Source organism: Ctenopharyngodon idella, chromosome 18 (genome assembly GCF_019924925.1).
Source record: "Ctenopharyngodon idella isolate HZGC_01 chromosome 18, HZGC01, whole genome shotgun sequence".
Lineage (NCBI taxonomy): Eukaryota > Metazoa > Chordata > Actinopteri > Cypriniformes > Xenocyprididae > Ctenopharyngodon > Ctenopharyngodon idella.
The window spans coordinates 25,800,043-25,823,674 of record NC_067237.1 but is presented as its reverse complement, the minus strand read 5'-3'; the positions used below and the strand labels follow the sequence as shown (position 1 = coordinate 25,823,674).

Here is a 23,632-nt window from a genome sequence, read left to right as displayed (position 1 = left end):
CATCATGTGGACCAGGGTGCAAATTGTGTGTAATTTCCTTTTTGCTCTTCCACAGAATTGATTTATGATAAAGTTAGGCTCCAGTTGATTGGCTTTTTCTGGTTGTGCACGGGGAAACTCAATCTCAAGTGAGTTTATGAGATCACTGTCTTGGAGGGAGCTTAGATGATAACATTTTGCTATGTTGTAATATTCAGAAAATTGAATGTGAAATTAGACAGAGCCCTAATTCACCTGCCATGCTGATTTATTAAGCTGGAGGCTATAGCTGTTTCTTTTACTTTGTTATAAAGTTACAGTGTGTGAAGCCTGAGACATTCTAATGTGGACAGTCAGCAGACTCAAACTGTTTTTTTTGTTTTTTTTGAGTCCGTGATTAACTGTACATCAAAATGCAGAAGAAAAGATCTGTCTCTGCTTTCAAAATGGCTTTGATTGTGTTTATAAAACGGTTAGTTCCTGTCCTTGATTCTGATTGGTCAATAGCTGTGTTTTATTCACAATAAAATACGGCTATGGCCGCTTCACCCAACGGTTCTGTGTATCACAACACAACACCCTTAGCAACCACTCTTAGCAACGTAAACTGTATGTTCTCAGTTGATATTGTTTATTGAAGCTTACTGTATTATGTAGAAGAGTACTGTGAGAAAGGGATTGAGTGAGCGAGTTTATTACCTGCATTCAGATTTAGCATTTTCCTTCAGGTCAGTCCTATGTTCACAAAAAAAAATCTGTTTAAATGTCCGATGTATTATCTTGTCCTTTTAACAGTTAAGGGGTTTTCCCGTGACTGACAGCGCTAGTCAAAGCATTTGTCAGTTACGTCTTGTTCCGTGTTCACAACAATTCAGTCTTTTCAATTCAGTCTTTTCTTTGCCGCCATCTAATGGCGTAATAATATAACTTCTGTTGCTTTTCATGGTTTAAGGACTATTTTTTCTGGCGGAAGGAAGGCTTTTAATGACTTTACTTCATGAAAGTTGCATTGATATATATTTTTGGCTTTAATATTTGTATTGTGTGGTAACCGTTTTTTAAAAGCAATAAGGTACTCGAGGCTAGTGCTGTATCGTGAATAAGTCATGGCTGAAGGGGTTGCAGGCACTCCCCTTCGTACCTTATTGCTTACATCCGAACCAGCCCAACATAACAACAAGGCTTAACCCATGGTGTATGTTTGGGGTAGGGTTTGTTTGACCAAGGGAAGGTGGGAGGACTGTCTTGGAAACCTGTTTGAAAACAGTTATTTTTGCAGTTCTGTTTAGTTTCTCTAGAGGCACCGCTTTTACACAGTTTTCCTTAAAAGTAAATATTTTTTGGCATTCTAATGTGGACAGTCAGCAGACTCAAACTGTTTTTTTGAGTCTGTGATAAACTTGTGAACTAAAACAGTTCATGCTGAAGGTGCTCTTCGGTAACACTACAATAAGGTTTTATTTGTTAACATTAGTTAATGTATTAACTAACATGAACTAACCATGAGCAATACATTTGTTACTGTATTTGTTCATCTTAATAAAAATTCAGCTGTTCATTGTTTGTTCATGTTATTTCACAGTGCATTAACTAATGTTTACAAATACAACTTTTGATTTTAATTAGTAAATGCTGAAATTAACATTAACAAAGATTAATAAATACTGTAGAAGTGCAGTTCATTATTATTTAATTTTCACTAACGTAGTTAACTAATGTTAACTAATGAAACCTTATCATAAAATGTTTCTGCTTCTTCTCTCTTCTCTATTTAATGAGACTCCTGAGATTTGACTGGGAGTTTTGACAGTTGTGGAAGAAACCGTGGTGAAACTTTCTTGAAAGTTTTGGTGAAATTCAGAGAAAGACTTTCTTAATGGTGAATTTATTTAGAGATGAAAAATAGTTGGGATACTTATCAAAAAGCAATGTTATTAGTGTCATTGTCATTGACACTAAAGAATGATTTTAATGTTTTGACAGCCCTAATATCACCCCAGTATACTAATAATACCGTCACAATTTGTTTTTATAGGTTTAACAATGCAAAATAAACTTTATGTATGTGTGTACAGTATGTATGTGTGTGTTTGTTTATTTATTAGTAATTTTACTAACTTGACTTTTATAATGTGTGGAAAAGGATACACCATATCAGTTAGCTTCTGTAAAATAATGTAAAAGTTCAGTGCTGAACATCCAGGTTCATAGCAGAACTGTTTGCGTCAGCGGGTTTGCCTGAATGGCAGTTAAGGTGTCCGGTTACAGCAGGGACAGAAGGGAAGGGTTTGTACTGGACCCAGAATAGTACGGACATCGGGTCCTCCCTCTAAAAGTTAGACGTCAAATGAGACCCTCTTTAATCACTGGCTATCCCACTGGCTATGTATGACCTACAGCCCACCTGTCCCTGCATAACTTCACACCTATACACACACACACACACACACACACACACACACACACACACACACACACACGCACACAGCCAGGCAACTGTCAGGCAACATGAACAGATCTTTAAAAACACACACACACGTGTACACTTGTGAAGGTATGCTCAAAGTGACCAATTAACCTATACTCTTTTGTATGTGTCCTCACACGATTCACTTGTCAGTTACAGGGAACATAAGGTCGTGTTACGTGTAAAGCTTAGGTCAAACGCTGCAGGCAATGAATGATTTTGCATTGACTCACAATGATTGCCCTCAGGCTGTTCATTAGATTCCTACTGTTGTTGTTTTGACATGCATTTGTAGATGTTGAGAGAGGTGTTACGGTATGACCTTTAGGAGATTGAATTAAGGAAGCCAATGTCCCATATTTGTTTCATCTGTTGTTTTAGAGTATGCTTTAAATGCCAGTGTGCTTTGCCCTGGAGTTTGTGTCAGTTCTATTTCTTACAGTCTACTTTTCTGTCTAGTGGCCTTTTCAGAGGATATCTACATATATGAGCACAACTGTGTTAGCAGTTTTATTACTGTCATTATGACAAAACTAAATTTACCCTGCAGCTAAGATTACACTAAATTTGGGGTTGGTTAGATTTTTTTAACCTTTTTTTTTTTTAAAGAAAACATTTTTTTCTGTTTAAGGCTGCACTTGTTTGATCAAAAATACAGTAAAAATAGTAATATTGTGAAATATTTTAACCATTTAAAATAACTGTTTTCTATTGTGATATATTTTAAAATGTAAGGTTGCTGTGATGGCAAAGTTGAGTTTTCAGTAATCTTTTCTCCAGTCTTCAGTGTCACATGATCCTTCAGAAATCATTTTAATATAGTTGTGCTGCTTAATATTTTTGTGGAAACTTGATATTTTTTTCAGGATTCTTTGATGAATAGAAAGTTCAAAAGAACAGTATTTATTTGAAATAGAAATCTTTTTTAATACTATAAATCACTTTGATCAATTTAATGCATCCTTGGTGAATTAAAGTACTAATTAGAGAAAAAAAATCTTACTGACCCCAAACACAGTAAGTATTTATGCCTAATATCACAGGCATGTCTTGGGTTATTTATTATTTAATTATTATTATTATTATTTTATGTTTTTATCAAGGTTAAAGTGGATCCCTGAGATTTAGATGATCATTTTAGTAAATTAAAGTAATAAGACATTAAAAACTAGAACAGCAGAGCCCTCTTGTGGAGACAAATGATACATGACATGAGTTTGATGGACAGTGGCCTCAAATGTATTTAGTAGCAAAAATGTTTATTTATTTTTATGGAAAATAATACTAAGTTAAAATTAAGAAACACACTTGCATAATTTGTTTGGAGATATCACTTGATTTGATATTTTGTAAGATAGTGCAGTGAAACTCAATTTTTAAGTGTGACTCTGGTGTCGAAATACTTTTTGGGTCACTGTAAATTAAACCAGGTCATTAAATCTAGTGAAATGGTTGTTTGAGCATGCTCAGTGAGTTTCTTTTATTATCTGGGCAGAGGAGCGGCAGGTGCTGTTATCTGTGCCTCGCAGAGCTGAATTGTGACATATCAAGTGTGGCCACTTATTGGGGTGTCAGCTCTGATACTTACTTCATTTCGCCCTGGTGTGCATCCAATTAAGTCAAATTGAAATTGAATAAGTACATGTATTCAAGTGACACCATTTGGCCAATGATGCAATTGAATAAGGCTTATATTTTCAGAATTCAGCTGATGTATTTTATTACATTTTCATCGTGTGTATTCATGTGTGCACATTTTCAGTGTGCACTGACTCATGTTAATGTGAAAAGCACACCTGGAGCTCCCACTGTGTTGTAAATATGGTATACCTGACTTTAATGTGAAAGCTTAACACTTCTGCTGTAAAGACGCTTACATGAATAATTAAGACTACATGGAATATATCATGGATCCTCGGAAGAACCTCTGCCTCCTCTTTCCCTCCCACTGAACGTGTTTTGATGTTTTTATACCGGCTCCTGTGTAAATGTTGTGTAAATGTCAGATTATGTGAAATATGTATGATATCAGATGGCAGGAATTAATCTGCTCACACTTCCATCCTCTTGCTAAGTCAAGCAAATTGTAATGCAGGTGTGCTATTACTCATGCTATTACCCAGGCCATATGTCGGATCTAAAATAAAAATATCATAGACTTTGTTCACTCTGCAGGGGAAATCCATTTTTTCCTCAAAATACAATTTTTTGTACAATATACAATGTACAATATAAAAGGATTAAGTGTAAAAGTGTTAAGTGTAACTAAACAGATTTAAATCTGATAATTAGAATTTTGCTGCCCTAGCACAGAAATGCCTTGGAAACCACATACAACATCCTCGCACTTTTGTGTGCATTGCACCACTCACATTTTCACATTTTTAAAAATAGCCATTTTTCCCTTTTGTCCCATTTTATCTTGAGTGAGGAGTTGAGTCATTCAACTAACCTATTAGCTCTGGGGAAGCTCCAGAGGTGTAAAAAGTACCTGAAAACCATACTAGAGTAAAAGTACAGAAACCTTACAGTGAAAATGATTCCATTACAAGTTACAAGTCACCAATTCAATATAACTTGAGTAAAAGAGTATCTGATTTTAAGAATACTAAAGTCTTTTAATCGTACTGAATATAGGCTCCAAGATGCTCTAGTCCTCAACACCCAAGAGACATGCCAGTGAAAAACAAGAAATGGTTGATTTGTAAGGAGAGCAATCACATTTTGTAAAATTGGAATAAAACTAAATACCTCAAAATTGCAATAAATCAAGGTTATCACAACAGCCAACATCTATAAACACTCAAGTCTCAGTTAAGCTCAAGAGCTCAAACAGGGTATGAGTAAAACAATATTCTTCAAAAAGTTCTCTTCATAACGAATAAATAAAATAATGTTAAGTAAAAAAAAAAAGCCTGCTTGCACTGGACGTGTTGGTTTCGGCCTCTTTACCGGCTGTGGTCATGTCCTCATCTCATATATGAAACACCTGTGATTCACAACTACTTGCTAATGCACTCACATTCATGTAAAGCAGCCTTGTTGACAAGTTTGTGCAAGTGCAAAACACACAAGATATAGTACCTTCAATACCCTACAGATGGCGATATTACTTCTTTTGTAGCAGAAATGAACTGCTGCAGAAAAAGTTAGGTGTAATGCAAAATGTAACAAGTTATTGCATTACTCATCACAAATTTATTGGAGTAAAGAGTACTTATTCAAAAATGTAGTCAAGCAGAGAGTAAAAGTTGCTCATATCTTTGATACTCAGTAAAACTACAAAGTAACCAAAAAGATACTTAAAGGGATAGGTCACCCAAAAATGAAAATTATCCATGATTTACTCACCCTCAAGCCATCCTCGGAGTATATGACTATCTTCTTTCAGACAAACACAATTGGAGTTATATTAAAAAATATTCTTGCTCTTCCCAGCTTTGAATGGCGCTCCTGATTTTGAAGTCCAAAAAAGTGCATCCATCCATCCATCATAAAAGTAATCCACACGGCTCCAGGGTGTTCATAAAGGCCTTCTGAAGCAAAGCAATGGGTTTTTGTAGGAAAAATATTAGGGATGGGACAATACATCGAATCTCGATTCGCGATACAAAGAATCTGGAGCGATTCTGATATTTTCAGATGTATCGCGATTCTCTCTCGAATCGATTCTAAGCTTAGTTTTTTAACAGCAGATGACACTACTATACGTGCTTTAGAAACACTCGTACACTGCCTGCTTCCAGTTCCTTTACACACACCACTTAAATCTTAAATAATCATTAATAAAGTTAAAAAAGGTTGAAGTGAATTACAAATCTTGCATCATAAAAGCATTCTGAGCCGAGGTGCAAGTATATTTAACCACTTACATGACTCAACCGAACACACGAGCGCTGTCCAGCAGTCTTCTTCGTCAGCACTTGAGCGTGCAGTTAAAAACTAGCCTAGAGCGTTGAAAACTAAGCTCAGAATCGATTCAAGAGAGAAATATCAGGATCGATCCAGATTCATTGTACCAATCGATGAATCGCAGTGTTGGGTGTAATGCGTAACGCGTTACTGTAATTAAATTACTTATCCACTGAAAAAGTGAAGTAAGGGATTACTGTTCATTTTTAGGTAATTTAATTACAGTTACTTATAATGTATTTGCGTTACATACTGTAAATTAGTTCAACAGTTCTGTATAAATCAGTATTGAATTTAAAATCTAAATTTGTCGTCTGAAGGTAAAAGTGAACGCTGCCTCTTTAAAATCGTTAGCTGTAGTGCAGTTGCGCGTGAGTTCGCAACTTCGCACCAGTTGGCTGCGTAGTCGCTGTCTGAAGATGTCGGCTGAAGCGAGTGGCTGTTTTTGCCGAATGGAAATATCCCAATTACTTCACTTTTTGACACAGGTAGGCAAGAACATTACGGTAAAATGTAAGCTATGTCCTAGGGAGAAAAAACTGCGCGCGCTCTCTGAGAGACGGTCTTCAGTCAGTGCGTTCTCAACCAAAGCGCACACACATAGCCGCCTCTCGCAAATGTCAGATTTTCGCGGTGTATTACACATTAACGTTCAAATACACAAACAGTTATGTCAAAATGCCCGTCTTGGCGTATATTCGCGTTGGTTATGTGAATGTGAACAGCATGTGTAACAGCATATTGTCTCCATCCATTAGTGACAGCAGTCTACTGTCTACTGTCTACTATTGGCTGTCTGTATTATAAATAATAACCAAACAACAAAAGAAAGGCTTTAATAAGGATTAATCTATATTTAATTTATACAGTTATGACTATGCAGAGTTATTTTATATTTGATTATTCAATTTCTGTGGTATTTTTACTTAATACTATTAGACCTAATTGGAAAAAAATATAGCATTGTTTTTGTTTTGTTTTTTGTATTTAAGTATTTTTACCATGGTATCGACTTTGGTATCAAGTATCGTGCACTTTTGGTGGTATCAGTATCGACTACTAGATTTTTTGTTTTGTGACATCCTTATTTGTTACTAAAAAAAAATTAAGTATTATAGTATGTTTTAATAAAGCTAAAATGTTTTAAAAAGCTATAAAAGGCTAAACTATTCCATGTTTGACTCGTATTTAAATTATTAAAAGAGTTTCCTTTCTATTGTCTATCTGGTCAAGGCTTATAGGGATTTTAAGAAGTAATTAGTAATGAGTTGAATTACTTACTTAGTAATTAAATTACTTTTCAGACAGAGTAATTAGAAAAGTATTTTAAATACAACATTGATGATGTAATTAGTAATTAATTACTTTTTTGAAGTAACTTACCCAACACTGATGAATCGTCCCAGCCCTAAAAAAATATCCATATTTAAATCTTTATAAACTAAAATAACTAGCTTCCGGCTGATGGCCTACTCAAATCGACTTACTCCAAAAGAGTAACCCCTGACCAAACACACTGACGAATGCAGAAGCACAGAGGATAGAGCAAAAACAAAACCGCGAGAGGCGTCTAAGCTTACGGTACTCCTTCATCCTACATCAAACATCGCTTCAGAAGTTACTCTTTTGGAGAAATCGATTTGCTAGTTATTTTAGTTTATAAAGTTTTAATTATGAATATTTTTCTCACAAAAACCCATCGCTTCGCTTCAGAAGGCCTTTATTAACCTCCTGGAGCCGTGTGGATTACTTTTATGATGAATGGATGCACTTTTTTGGACTTCAAAATCAGGAGCGCCATTCACTACCATTATAATGCTTGGAAGAGCAAGGAAATGTTTTAATACAACTCTGATTGTATTTGTCTGAAAGAAGATAGTCATATACACCTAGGTTAGCTTGAGAGTGAGTAAATCATGGGATAATTTTCATTTTTGGGTGATATCCCTTTAAGAACAGTAACTAATTACATTTATTCAAACACTGTACACCACTGGAAAGCTCTTTAGTTCTTTAGTTTCTGACCGTGGCTGTGTCTGCTGGTTATTTGCAAGCCGCTTTTATAAATTCATGAGTTCATCTTTGACCCTCGGTTCTCGAGTCTGGTCTCAGCAGGGGCTTCTCTCTCACTGAATGAGCAGTGAATTCTGACAGGCAAGTCCCCTCCCCATCCCTCAATCACTTCATCCGTACTGTGCTCTGACAGAACAGTCAAATGGCTAGTAACAAAGTGAAAACTAAGGGGACAGTCTTACAGAGCTTAAAACAGTGCTGCAGGGTCATCATCTCTATAGCTCTTCTGACGATCCCTTTTTGAGAGCTCTTCAGTGAGTCTAAATCTCTTTCTCATTCTATGCACTTTCATTTTCCTGCTGCCCTTTTGCTTTTCTTTCTCAAACCTGATCTCCATAATACCTTTGGCTCCTTCTCTATCCTTCTCTAACTTTTTTTTCTATCTCTAGCTGGATGAATCTCACAAAACCTGTGCTTAAATTCCATGGATAAAAAAAAATTAAAAATCTTGATGTTCTCAAAATAGACCTAATTTTCTTTACGCAAATTATTATATATTTTTTTCCTTTTGATTTTGGGGTGAAATGTGGCCCTGGACATGTTTTAATGAGATTCACCCCTCTAGCTTTCGCTTTGTAGAGACTTTTTATACTCATTAATGCTTTTATAAGGGCTGCTGCATTGGTTATTCCTGATGCAAGATCCTTAATAAAAGTCTGATCCGGGTGATCCCATTATTTTTAGTTTACGTTTGATTTAAATTACTGTTCAATACTTGCAGCTCATATTGCCCGACTCCTCATGAGCTCACACCCGCAATCAAGTTTCACAGTTCAAAGATGCTTTTGGCAGCACACTGGCACCTATTATGTTGTTTTGTCGTCTTGTTTAGTTTATAGTCATAGCTTTCTATGTAACCTTTTGTCTGAGTTCTAGTCAGTCATTCATTCTCACCTGTTCCCTTTTTTGTTGATTGCCTTCCCCTCGGTTCATTGTCTTGTGTTAAAGTTATGTTACTTGTATTGTTTAATGTTCATGGTGTTTATATCATCATTCTGCATCATGCATCTCGCTTTGTCAGGATTAAGCTACATGCAGCCTCTGACAGATGTACAGTAGATGACGCAATGGCTCCTAAACTCTCCCTCTTTTTCACACTGTAGATGTGACAGCTCTGGTGACAGAGTCCAGATGGATGATAGATGAGAGTGCTGGTTAGCCCCAGCTTACCCCCAGGAGCCTCTATTCCACACGTTTTCTGCCTCGTTTCTATTATTAATGAGAGTTCACTTAGACACCACACTAAAAAAAAAAAAAAAATCCTGTTAAATATACAGTAAAAAAAAAAAAAAAATAATAATCTGGCAGCTGTGGTTGCCAGAAATTCACTGTAAACAAAACTCCTGTGAAAAATAAAATAAAGTAAGAATTTTCATCAAAAGTGTTAGTTTTCATCTTAAGTGTTAGTTCACCCAAAAATGAAAATTATCTAATGATTTACTCACCCTCAAGACATCCTCTGTATATGACTATCTTCTTTCAGATGAACACAATCAGAGTTATATTTAAAAATAATTAGTTTCCGGCAGACGGCCGTACGCATCGATTTATGGCGGAAGAGTGACGTCTGACCAGACGCATGACGAACGTGGAAGCGCAGAGGATAGAGCAAAACAAAACAAAACAACGATCACAAAGTCTAAAATGAGAATTGTTAAAGAGAAATGTCGGAGGATTCCGATATAAGAGAAGAGGCGTCTAAGCTTACGATACTTCTACATCCTGCATCATACATCGTGTCAGGGGTTACTCCTGTGGCGCAAGTCGACTTGCGCAGTATGCATACAGTCATCTGACAGAAGCTAGTTATTTTAGTTTAAAAAGTTTTAAATATGGATATTTTTCTTACAAAAACCCATCGCTTAACCCCCTGGAGCTGTATGGATTACTTTTATGATGGATGGATGGATGCAAATATAACTCAGATTATGTTTGTCTGAAAGAAGGATGGCTTGAGGGTGAGTAAATCATGGGATAATTTTCATTTTTGGGTGAACTATCACTTTAACTTTATATAGTGTAGTTTACATGCTCCATAGTTAGCTGGAGATTTCATCTGAACTTTGTTCTGCCCTGACCATGTGTGTCATGCTGTGCTTTCTGGACTTCAGTTCCCTTGCTGCCTCATTAAAAATGACCGGCATCAGATACATCTCTCCAATGCCCACTCGGACCCCGGAGTTGAGTTCTGCCTTACGGTTAGCGCCGCTGCATATTTCTTATAATGGATTCCCACTATTCTTCACTTATTCCTTTTGCTTTCTCCAGTGAGCCCAGATTCTTTCCTGTGATTGCACTCTCTCATTCTCACTCAGACTCTTGCTCTAAATCTCTCTCTCTCTCTCTCTCTCTCTCTCTCTCTCTCTCTCTCTCTCTCTCTCTCTCTCTCTCTCTGCTGTTTCTCTCATTTCCTCACTCGCTCTCTCCCTTTCTCATTTTCTTTTCTTTCTCTCTCAAGGCCCATTAAAACCGGATCTGTATCATCCATCAAACGCGTGCAGACAGATACCACCTATTTCGTTAGGTACGAGATAAAAGATGCCCACTGCTCAGTGCTGCACCGAGCTACATGAGCAGAAGACACTTTTGTTTGTCTACTAACAAAGTTTTGAATATCTGTGTGTGAAAGCTGTTGTTGGTCCTGTGGATCAACTTCTTGTCTTATATGTAAGTAGTCACAGTCATTTCACATTGAATGTATCTGGGTGCTGCTTTTTAGGCAATTTTGTCCCATGGGTTGGTTTTTATCCAAAATAACAGATTGTTGACTTATTCTTTTTTTTTTTTTTTCTTTCTTTCAATAGACAGCTGGTTTTTATTCAAACTTTCAGTCCTAAGTCTGGGAAAATAGCCTATATTATATAAATTATTACAGTTAATTTTGAAGTTTAAAGCATGATAATCTAAACAAAGAGTGAAATAAACCGATTTTAATATTTATTGCGTGAAAATGATTTCTATCCTTTTTTGCCCACATTTGTAATATCATTTTCACTACACTGAACAATTTTTTCTTTTTGAAGAGAAATCAAGGTACTTTTTTTCCACTCTGTAATTTTATGAAATTATGCAAGAAGTGTGAAAATATTATTTAATTGTGAGCAGTCTGTAAGGGCAGAGCCCCACCAAAATATTCATCCCAAACATACACCTGTATATAAACTGAATCAATAATAAATTGTAAATGTGTTTAGTATTCTGTAACAAATATTTTCGGATTTTCTAGACTACTTGAAATTTAGCGTATGGCTTCGGCAGGCATGTATTATGATACTAAGCGGGGCAGAGGGTGCCTGAGTCCTCCCCAGCTCTACAGCGCCCCACAATTTTCTAATGTAAATCTGTGGTGAAAAATGGAACTGCAGCGCGCTCTAATTGAGAGCCGTTGGGGCAGATCAGTGCGCTTCTGCTATGTGTATATTAGTCTGCTTCAGGTCAGTAACTAGTTGGCGTGTCTTTTCTTCCTGTGTGGAGCAGCGTATCAAATTAATAAAAGTATAAATCTTTTAGTTTAAACATGCTCATGTGAATATTCTTAAGGCTATATAGTTCTGTTGTGTTTGTTTTATGTTTGTTCTGAGAACAGAAATGACTTTCTTTTCCTCACCGAAATTCCTCCACAACTTGTAACATTCTAAAAAAACATTCGGGGAGAAAAAAAAACTTAATTTTCTTCATCATTGTGTCATCCTTGATGAGCTCATCTTTGTCCTTCTTTGTAGCTACACTTAGGCATCTCGTTAAAGTGTACGTAAAGACCTTTTACCCTCTTGACTTTGTGGTGAGATGGTGAGATGAAGACGACAGTAAAGCATCTACATTAAATATGAATGACAGACAGAAAGCAAGAGGAGGTTTGCTGAAATGCATTTGCTAAAAAGAGTCACAGCCTGTTAATGGGATGGACTGTTGAAAGTGCATATGTGTGGGGGGGAGGGCTCTGTAGTCCTGTCCATTTCTTTCTATCTATTGGGGGTAAATAACTGACATTGGGGGGATCTTATAGTATCATGGTAGTCCTGTCCATTTCTTTCTATCTATTGGGGGTAAATAACTGACATTGGGGGGATCTGAGCTCCTACAGGCTGCACTGCAGCATGAGCATATATTCATTCACTGCAGCATATATTCATTCAGAGAGGGATGCAGTATAAGAGACGGTCAAACTAAATAATTAATTCAAGTCCTGTGGCTATACATCCTGCTTTTTATTATACAGCTCTCTTGAATATTTGAGCCGTGGCATTGAGCGGTCAGATACTTTTGACTAATGACTGCTAAGATGTATATCACTGTTGCCCATGGCAACATGCAGTGCTACTTTCATATCGCTTTTATCACTCTGTGATCTGTCTCTTTTTACAGTAGTGGAAGAATAGCTAATTAGCATAATTACTAGAATTTGAGGCACTTATTGGTAAGTTACTTATTTGGTCAAAAATAAATATGTACACACTTTTTTACCATTCTTAACTGTCATCTCAAATGATGTAGCATTGAAATGGCAGTGATGGAAAATTTATGTTAAAATTTTTTCTAAATGAAATGGCTATTTTTTATAGCTAGCATAATATGTATCCTAAATATACACAGTTAAATAGTATTGTCACACTTTTTGCTTAATTTGGTCAATTTATAGCTTGATTGGAAATGACGCGCAATAATAATATTCTGCTCAAAAGTGACATTTACCTTGATTTTTCTCCACGATAAACAAGTAGACTAACTTTTTAGAAAACTTTTTGGAGCAGAATTGTTGTCGTGGTAGAAATGATGCCACAACTGAGAAACATTTTTAATTTGTGTCAGAATTGATATACAATTTTCACACACTAAATATTGAAGTTAAGACTTTAATGATGAAAGTATAAAATATAAATGATCAAAATAAATATTGAAGGTCATGTTGAAAAATGTGTGACCTTTCATATAACAAAAAGAAAAAGGAGAAAGGTGTTCATTCTCTTAAAATCAACTCCTCCTGGAGCACAAAAGTTCCAGTATTTGAAGAAACACATTTTTGAAGAGACAGATTCACATTGCGGCATTATAATCCCACATCCTGCTTTAGTTGTTGATGAATTGTTCTGCTCTGACTTTGAAATGAGTTTCTAATCTCTCTTCTTTTTTTTTCACACCCACTCTCTCACCTCCATCTGTACATTGTCCATTTTTGTCTTGATAGCACTTTTTTCCCTATCTCATTAACACCAGGTTCACGCCCTTCCCTTTCACTGTGAATTATGTCATTGAATGAATTGTGCAGCACATCTTGGATCTCTGCAGTCTTTACACAGTCATGGTGCGGCACAAACGGCTGCATTGTCATAGCAGGTAAATCTTGCATTGGCTCAGCCTCTTTGTTTGGGGAATCCCTCCTGCAGCGTCCGTGTGTGTGTGTTCTCTCTATGCGGTGTCCTTGACTCACTGTCAGTATGTTGCGTAGTCTTATGTAACCCGTATCTGAGTTGCTTTTAGTGCTCTCCACTCCCTCTCATCTTGCCTTTCTCTCTCTCTCCTGCATGCCTAATGCTTCCTCATAACTCCAGAATCCCTGATGAAATACTGGCCAGTGCTGACAAGCTGTCCATTGTGTTTTTGCCTGGGTAATTGCTGACAGACCAAGAGGAAAGCAGTGAGGATAAGATTTCATCATACAGTAGAGAGTCCATCACTTGACATTGATGTGGTAGAGTGGATGCACGAGTTAAGGGTTACTTAATTGGTTTTCAGTGATCTCACACATCCCTTGTGGTGGACTGAGACCTCTTTTATTGGTTTGACCAGTTCAGTTCATACCATACTAGGGTTACAAAATTCTGGGAATTTCCAAATAACTTTCCATTAATGTCAATAAATGGGAATATATGGGAATACACTGGAAATTTGCAAAATTGCAGGTTAACCTATAACAGGGAACATAAGTGTACTGAAAAAGAAAAAAACATCTGTTCAATGACAGAATCAATTAAAGTTCTACTCACAAATAAATCAAAGTCAAAATTGTAATTTTTTTTAAAAAATATTGCATTAGTTTGCATGCATGACTGTGTATGACCAAACAAAATGTTTATAATTATGTTTGTATATGATACAGTTTGTATAAGTTATCCCAAATTTCCAATTAATTCCCATAAATTCCAGTTAAGTTCTCAACTTGGAATATTTTCAAAATTCCAAGCTTAAATTTTGCAACCCTATACTCTACTAACTAGAGATGTGTAAAACTACAATAGACCTGTTGACTAATTGGTCTGAAGGAATCCATGAATAGGTTGGTTTCAAGTTCACCTAACCAGACACATTTCTTAAGTGGCCTTCAGATAAAAAAATAAGGTATAGGATTTACTTGAAACAATTGAAACAATTTTCCCTCAGAAATGGTTAGTAAATTTAACAAATAATTACAAAGAAATGACAAGTACACATTAAATTAAACATGAAATATTTAAGTAGAAAGACTGAAATAGTATTTTCTTGTAAAACATGCTCCGATAATAACTTCAAAACATATTTTTTAACAGTGTAGGATGCATTACATAAACAACCTGATGGAGACATATTTTTAGAAGTTGAACTATTTTCAACTTGATGCATGTCTTAAAAATGCAAATGTATGGGTCAGGGTTAATATAAGAACAGGTACACGAAAATTCTAGACTATACCACAAATAAATTGTAATCTTATGGCGGACGACCTTTAAATAGCTGATAATACAATTCTATACTATTTTATCTAAATGAATGAAGAATAATAAAAACTAAAATTGTTTTAAATGCTACAAATATATTTAGGCATCGCAATATTATGGTATACAATATAAAAGAATTGATTTTAATTTTGAGATTTGCTGAATTTTAAATGTAATCTTTAGCAAATTTTTCTAATAATTAGTATTTTTAATGTTTATTAAAATAAGTAAATGACTATATTTTATATTTACGCAATGTCATTAAATAATTAGTGTTTTTAAATATTGACTTTGTGACCATGTGATGTTGATTACTATAATCTGATATTTAATCTAAATCTAAAAATAGCACAAATTAAGGGAAGTGGTCACAGTTAAATATCTAATATTGGCTGTGATATATTTTAATTTATATTGACTGATACTATAAATTAAAAATCCCAAATATCACAGATAATTGAATCGTACTGAACCGAATTGTATATAAGCCCTAGTTTTTCCTGTGTTCATGGTCAGGTCTTTTTCTTCCATGGTTGCTTGTCATTGCTCTCAGTTCTGTTTCTACTGTTCCTTGTGTTTGCTGAGTTTTGGATGTTTTCTTGTTACTTTGTTATTAATACCTTTATCTACTCTCCTTCATCTCTGAGTGCACCCGTGTTACAGTACCAATATGTTGTGCATCTCTAATTCAAAGCTCCTGAAGTTTATGAATGGTTAGCCTCTTTGCTTTATGAACATTGGTGGGTTTGTTGCAGGCTCAGGGGGCGTGACTGTAGTTAAGCTTCTGTTCCCTCAGCACAGCTGGGTAAAGTGATAGAGCTTTCTACATGAGCCCTCCCACCACTGCCACCTGCACTGACTGCATTTAGCTGGAAGATGACTGAATGCACAGGTGGACCTGAAGAATTGCCTTGGCAAAGCGATCTCGATGTCATTGCCTGAGGTTAGAGAATGGTCGATCATGACTGGTGAACTCAAACAGAATAGACATGCAGGCCACAGTCTGAGATAATGCTTTCACCCTCAAATGACAAATCTCTCTTTTTCCCCTCTCATTTTATGGCCACTTAGATTTATCACAGAGAACGATTAAGATTTTGTAGGATAATCCAGACACATGCACACGCATTGCGTGAAGGTGATCTGGATGTCCATCAGTGGCAAAGCAGCTGAACAGAGGGGAAGTGTGATAAGCAGAGATGGACTAAAGAAAATTAGGCCTCTGTTCAATAATGGCTTTAAATATCGACTAGTATACACCATCAACAAGGGAGCTGAGAGGAAGATAAGCAGCTTTAAATGACTGATAATCCCTAGTGTACGTGCTCTCTGATGTGGTTGGAAGACCTTCTTCCATATATTTAGTTTGCGATGAACAATGACTGATCTCATAGCTAAAAACCTGGCAAACCTAACATGGAATTTATGTAAGGAATAAGGTACGAGAGGCAGTGCTGTATTGTGAATAAGTCACGGCTGAAGGGCGTTGTTAGGCACAACGCGAAACGGAGTTCCTGCAACCCCTTCAGCCGTGACTTATTCACAATACAGCACCAGCCTTGAGTAACTTACTGCTTTTATAAAACGGTTACCACACAATAGAAATATTAAAGCCAAAAATATGTATCAATGCTACTTTCATGAAGTAAAATCAGTAAATGCCTTCCTTCCGCTGGAAAAAAGTAGTCCCTGACCGTGAACAGCAACAGAAGTTACATTATTACACCATTAGATGGCGGCAAAGACTGTCTTTATGTGTGTGTCAGTAGCGAAGACTTTTACATTGAAAAGACTTAATTGTTGTGAACACAGAACGACGCAACTGACAAATGTTTTGACTAGCGCTGTCAACCCCTTGTTAAACTGTTAAAAGGACAAGATATTGCAGCGGACATTTAAACAGATTTTTTATTATGAACATAGGACTGACCTGAAGGAAAACGCTAAATCTGAATGCAGGTAATGAACTCGCTCACTCAATCTCTTTCTCACGATACTCTTCTACATAATACAGTACTTGGAGACACACGCATTGCATCTTGGAGATGTAAAATTAAGTTATACTTGTTTTCACTATTTATAAGTCAATAAGAACATAAAGCTGATTTGATATTGAATTTCAATGACAAGTCACATGGTACATTCTGATAGCCCGTTAACCCAAATGTATTACAAAGATCAGAGGTCGACAACCATTTTGTCATGATGTGCCCTTTAGTTAAAGGTTAGTTAATGATACACTATGTAAATATTTGCTCTCTAGTGGTTAAAAAAACTGCATGCGTTTTGTGGAAGAAGAGTATTTTGCTTTGGCTCTATGTGACTCTGTGGATAAATTAGGTTCTTTCTCGCAACTAAAAAAAGAGAGAGACTATCCTACTGCTCATAAAACATTCACTACTAGGCTTAAGAGATATAACCAGTTTAGATAAAAAACAATCTCAAGCTGACTAGCTAAATACGTTACTGTAGCTATACCCATTAAAGGTTTAGTTCACCCAAAAATGAAATTTCTGTCATTAATTACTCACCCTCATGTCGTTCTACACCCGTAAGACCTTCGTTCATCTTCAGAACATAAATCAAGATTTTTTTTAATGATATTTTCTATATCCCCCATAGAAAGCAACTTAATTACCGTCATTCACGTCATTCATCAGGGTAAGACAAAAACACATTTTGGAAGAAGAACTGATTATGTATTGACTGATTATTTAAATTTTGTTAATTTTGAACAAAAAAATACAATTACAATTAAAATTACGTTACATTGTGTACCTTTAATCACAATTTTTTTTTTAAATGCCTCTATCCTAAATTAATATTCATGAGTTGCAGCACTGCCCTTGCATGACGTCACAATCAGCGAATTATCAGCTCTCCTATTTCTAGCATTGCTGTTGGCTACCCAGAGTTATCTTGCTGTGCTGTGATTGCAGTATGTTCTAGTTTTGGTTGTTGCGATAGAGTTCCAATGCTGTAAGGTTACGGTTGATGTTATGGGTGAAGTAAATCCGCATGCGTCACAACCCTCTTTAACCCAAGGGTGCTTTGTGAGAGAAAAACATCAACCTTCATGGATTACAAAAGGTCAGACTGCAGTGCTCTGAATTACTAAGGTTAAATTAATCATTCGACTTTTTATTGTCAGACAGTCAAACCCCTAGTGACATCTCTCTGGCATCTTCACAGATGTTCAACCTCTAGATGCTGAAGTAGTATTTTCTAGACACTCCCCTTGGGGTCAACTGCTTAATTACCCCTCCTGATCCTCTACCTAATTATCTGTTTGCATCTTATTTAAAGTCACTTTTTAGGTAGGATTTCGATCGATTACCTATCTCCATCACAAAATGTTATCCAGCCAAAGGCAAACCTTGAGGCACCCATCACACTATCATAGTTTTCTCAATGATGTATTGCTGTAAAGTTGCATCAGGGCTGTCAGAGCTCACCAAGGTTACCTGTAGGTTGTGCAAACATTTGGGTCGGGGTGTTCGAAGTGGGACTTTTGTCCTTGCTCTGTGCCTATTCCAGATGTTTCCTCATATTCCCACCAAGACACATGCATGTAAAAAAGCACTTTTCCTTGATAAACAGCTTCACTAATTAACCCACAAGGTTGCTAATTACTATTCAGAGAGCTCCAAATGGATGTTAATGTAGATAGACTGGTCACACTTGGTAGGAAATAAGTGCATGCTATGGGCACGCATGCATGAAATCCTATGCAAAGTAGTGTGCGTATCACTGTATTGCATGAATATTCATTGAGTTGATCAGCTCAGAGTAGTTGTGATTGTGTCAGTCAAAAAGACACAGAATGAGAAGGTTCATTAGGACTCATACTGCTTATCATGGATAAATTATGTGCGTGAGAGAGAGAAAGAACTGCTTAATAATAATAGAACGGTCACACTTGACAAAGTATAGTGAACACGTGCATACTAAGCATCAATGCAAAGTAGTATCACCACATTGTATAAGTATTCATAAAGTGCATCAGGTCTGGGTAGTTGTGATTATGTTGGTCAAAAACACCTAGAAAATAAGAGCTGTATTGAATATTTATATGAGAAGGTGGAGTCAAGACTCCAGCAGTTTGATAGACCAACGTGTGTGTGTGTGTGTGTGTGTGTGTGTGTGTGTGTGTGTGTGTGTGTGTGTCAGCTAAACATGCTATTTCTGAACATGTTATCAGCATCATGAATTATTCCTAAATAGTTCTGGACATCTGTTCTTGAGCATGTCTAATTTAATTAGTGTTCTCAAAACCCAGAAACCTAGTGCAACCACCATAGATGGCGTCCACACATTGGCAGGGACATAGAAAAGATCCTTCCCTACACATTATAAATCTCATCAGGCTCTTTTCATAAGTATGACATGAATGCAAATGCCATTTAAAAGCCTAAAAATGAAACTTTCCACAATTGTATTAATTTTGTCTGATAATTAGGTCTAAAGTAATATTGCAACAAATGTGAATCTAAAATGCGTTTTTATGTCAATGATGACTTTACTAAATTATCGTTTGGTTTTTTTTGTTGTTGTTTTTAAATATGATTATGTTCCAAAAAGTGAAAATTAATTTAGCCATTTCTACAGGGGGATATGTCATGATTTTGGATGCATCAATATTAAAATTCTGGGTGATAGTGATAAGCTGATAGTCATTATCTTTATTTGTTGCACAATATTTATCAATCTTTAGGTTTATATAATGATCAGATTTTAGTAGACATACTACACATATACATACATACATACTACATACATACATAAATACTTTTGACAAGTATTTGCCTAATTATATCTTATGCTCACCTGCATTTATTTGAGGGAAATTACAGTAAAGACAGTAATATTGTGAAATATTATTATTGCAGTTTTCTATTTCAATACATTTTAAAAATGTAATTTATTCCTGTGATGGAAAAGCTGAATTTGTAGCTTTACTTCAGTCTTAAGTGTCGCAATCCTTCAGAAATATTGTGAAATATTACTAAAATGTAGCATATTAGAATGATTTCTGAAGGATCATGTGAAGGATCTTATGTTCACAAAGGCTGCATTTATTTATTTATTTATTGCATTAGCATTCACTGTTTTGCAGTAGCATATAATCAAGCATTCATTGCATACCAGAGACATGTGCTTCTACAAATTAATATGCATGATCATGCATGCAAAATGAATCTGTGTATAAATAAACACTTATGGGATTCTGCAGTAAGGAGTTAAGAGTTAAGGAGTTAAGACCTCTCGAGATGTTGTGGCTTGAAAGCCCCCCTTTAGAAACACTGAAAACATAAAGGTTAAGAAAAACTTCCGACTTTGACGTGGGTGCTATGTTATAGTAATTGAAATGTTTGATCTGTGGACATCTGAGAAGAAAAGGCACTGCTCTTGTTTTTGTTTTTTTTTATTGGACACCTTTGTCTTCCATTTTGAAGTGTGACCGTTCCGTTGAATGCCACCAGAGGGGAACAAGATGTTCTGGAGCATGACGGGTTATAGCTTGCACATCGGCCTGGATGAAGAATGATGGCATTTATAAGCGGTTTCTAGGGTGTTCTGTTCTGGGTGTTTTTTGCTAGTTGTTTTGTCTGTCAGTTCATTTGTTTAGAAAAGTAACAGCAAATCTCTCCTCAAGGAACAAGCAGTTATCTGTCGTGATGTACATTTGAGCAAGACACTTAATCTCAGGTTGCTCTAGGAGGATTGTTGTGCTTTTCTAGGGTGACATCCAGGGTTCAAATTTAATTAGACTCCAGTTAAAGGGTTAGTTCACCCAAAAATGAAATTTCTGTCATTAATTACTCATCCTCATGTCGTTCCACATCCGTAAGACCTTCGTTCATCTTCAGAACACAAATAAAATATTTTTTGATGAAATCTGAGAGGTTTTTTTTTTTTTTTCAATCCCCCATAGAAAGCAATGTAATTACCACATGCAAGGTCCAAAAAAGTAGTAAAGACATCGTTAAAATAGTTAACGTGACTACAGTGGTTCAACCTTATTGTTATGAAGTGACAAGAATACTTTTTGTGCGCAAAAACGGAACAAAAATAACGACTTATTCAACAGTTTTGTCTCTCCTGTCAGTCTCCTACGCAGTTTGCTTTGTATAGATAGTGCAACACTTCCAGGTACTACGTCCGAACACCGACTCATTATTTGCAGGCTCCTGCGTGGAAACAAATCTCTTTCACATTGTCAGGAAGAGTTTGTTCTCAGAAGACCATGTCTTGTACTTTCCTTTCTAGCTTAGCACTTAAAGTTTATGTGATTTCCGAGGCTTTCTAATTCCTGACCCTATCTGTTCTCCCATTTCAAGCTTTTGAGTTTTCTGATAATGTGATGCATTCATTACACAAACACACACATTGAGACATCCTTTACCACACAATCATGCTAATGTTTCCCAACCAGCGGATGGCACAGGAGACACACTACAGTACTGGTTCCTGTCAGGTAGATGCATACAAGTAATCAGAACATAAAACCTACTAAATGACAGCGTGTGGTCTGTGGGCTCTCTACCACTCAACGTGACACTCCAGTCAGAGCTGTAACAAATAGGGCTATTATTTAGCTATCAATTCTCTGGAGCTGATGTCAGCTCATTTCAGGATCCTGTGCTATCAGTTTGGGAGAGAGACAGGTAGTCGTAGATCATGTCAGGATGTCTTACATGGTGCGTGATCACTAATGTAGAGATGACCAGTGTGACGAAGACGCCTGTCTTCACTATCCTGTGTCTTATTTTTTTGTCTCCTCACTGACTTTTGAGAGACTGGACAGAACATGTCCTACATTTAGCATTAATTTGAAAGCATTTACATTTTGATATTTTCAGATACATTTTCAGTTAATATGAACTGTAGTAATGCCAAAAAACATTAATCTATCTATCTATCTATCTATCTATCATCTAAAATGAACAATAATTTTGTGAAATATTATTACATTTTAAAAAAATCCTTCCTCGCTATCTATTCATCTAAACACAGACATCCCACCTCTCCTGGAAGTTCCAGGAGTATCCCACATATTAATAGCGGATCCCTGACGCCTGCAAATTATACCTTAAATCAAGAAAAATTGGGACATTTTGTAAAACGCAATAAAATCAAGAATCTGTGATTTGTTAATTCTCTTGAACCTTAACTGACAAAAATACAAGGAAAAGTTTTCACTGACTAACTTAAGTGTATTTTGTAAATATAAACAAATTTTGATTTTGATGGCTGCAACACACTCCAAAAAAGTTGGGACTTGAGAAGTCCAAAAGACTTGGTCCACCAAAGATGGGTCATGGCTCACCACTTTGTGCCAAATTTCATGAGAGAATCATAAAATAATTAAAAAATCACATTTTACAATGCAAGATTGCAAAGTATTTAGGTCTTTCGCGATCTACCATACATAATATTGTGAAAAGCTTCAGGGAGTCCAAAGAAATCTCAGTCCGTGTAGGGCAAGGCAGGAGAAGCTTTGCCTTAGGATAGAAGGGAAAATTGAAGGGAAAATGGATGCTGCCAAGTGCATCCAAATTCTTGAGGAAAACCTGCGTCCCTCTGCTAGACAGCTGAAGATGGGCAGGTCATTCACCTTCCAACACGACAGTGATCCTAAATATACCGTCAAAAGAACAACGCTTTGGCTTAAGGATAGGAAGGTGAATGTCCTTGAGTGGCCAAGTCAGAGCCCTATCTTAAATCCAATGGACTTTAAGAGAGCAGTCCATTGCCGCTCAACATGGAATTTGACTGAAATTGAGAAATTTTTCAAGGAAGAATGGACAAATATTCCCTAATCTAGGTATGCAAAGCTAGTACAGACATATCTAGAAAGATAAATGGCTGTCATTAATGCAAAAGGTGGCTCTACAAAGTATTTTAAATCAGGGGACAGATGACTTTTTTCAACCCTGTTATTCTGGTTTTTCAGTTTTTTATTAATTTTCAGAACTTGCCTTTTTCTTTCATTACTTTTATTTTGTAAGGCACAATTTGTAAATAAAGCTGTAAAAGTTTTTTTTTTTTTTTTTTTTTTTTTTTGAATGGGTTTTGATTTTAGGCTGTATATATGTGTATATATATGTGTATATATATATATATATATATATATATATATATATATATATATATATATATATATATATATATGTGTGTGTGTATGTGTGTGTGTATGTTTATGTATGTATGTATATATATTTGTAATACTGTATAGAGTGTATGGCTTTCTTTGCCTCTGACTCGAATAGGCTACAGTCATGGTTTTGTGTCTTTATTTTACGTGAGTGCTTAATCCTCACTGCTGAATGTTTGGCGGTGTTCCCCTGGAGTGCCTGGTCATTTATTTTATGGCTCTCAGGAAAATTGTAAATGAAATGTTGAGTTGTCGTAAATGGGTTTCTTCATTTAATGCAGATTTGCAGAGAGCGGCACACAGGTTTCAAAGCTCATTTAACTTTTCATATAGCGTGAGAGAGTTTGTGTG

General features: G+C 36.1%; 1 protein-coding gene across 5 annotated transcripts in view; it reads left to right on the top strand.

The window, feature by feature from the left end:
- The window catches only part of si:dkey-246g23.2 (solute carrier family 66 member 2), a 69,930-nt gene that overhangs the window by 7,734 nt on the left and 38,564 nt on the right, over positions 1–23,632 (top strand). The gene's annotated exons all lie outside the window — the stretch shown is intronic.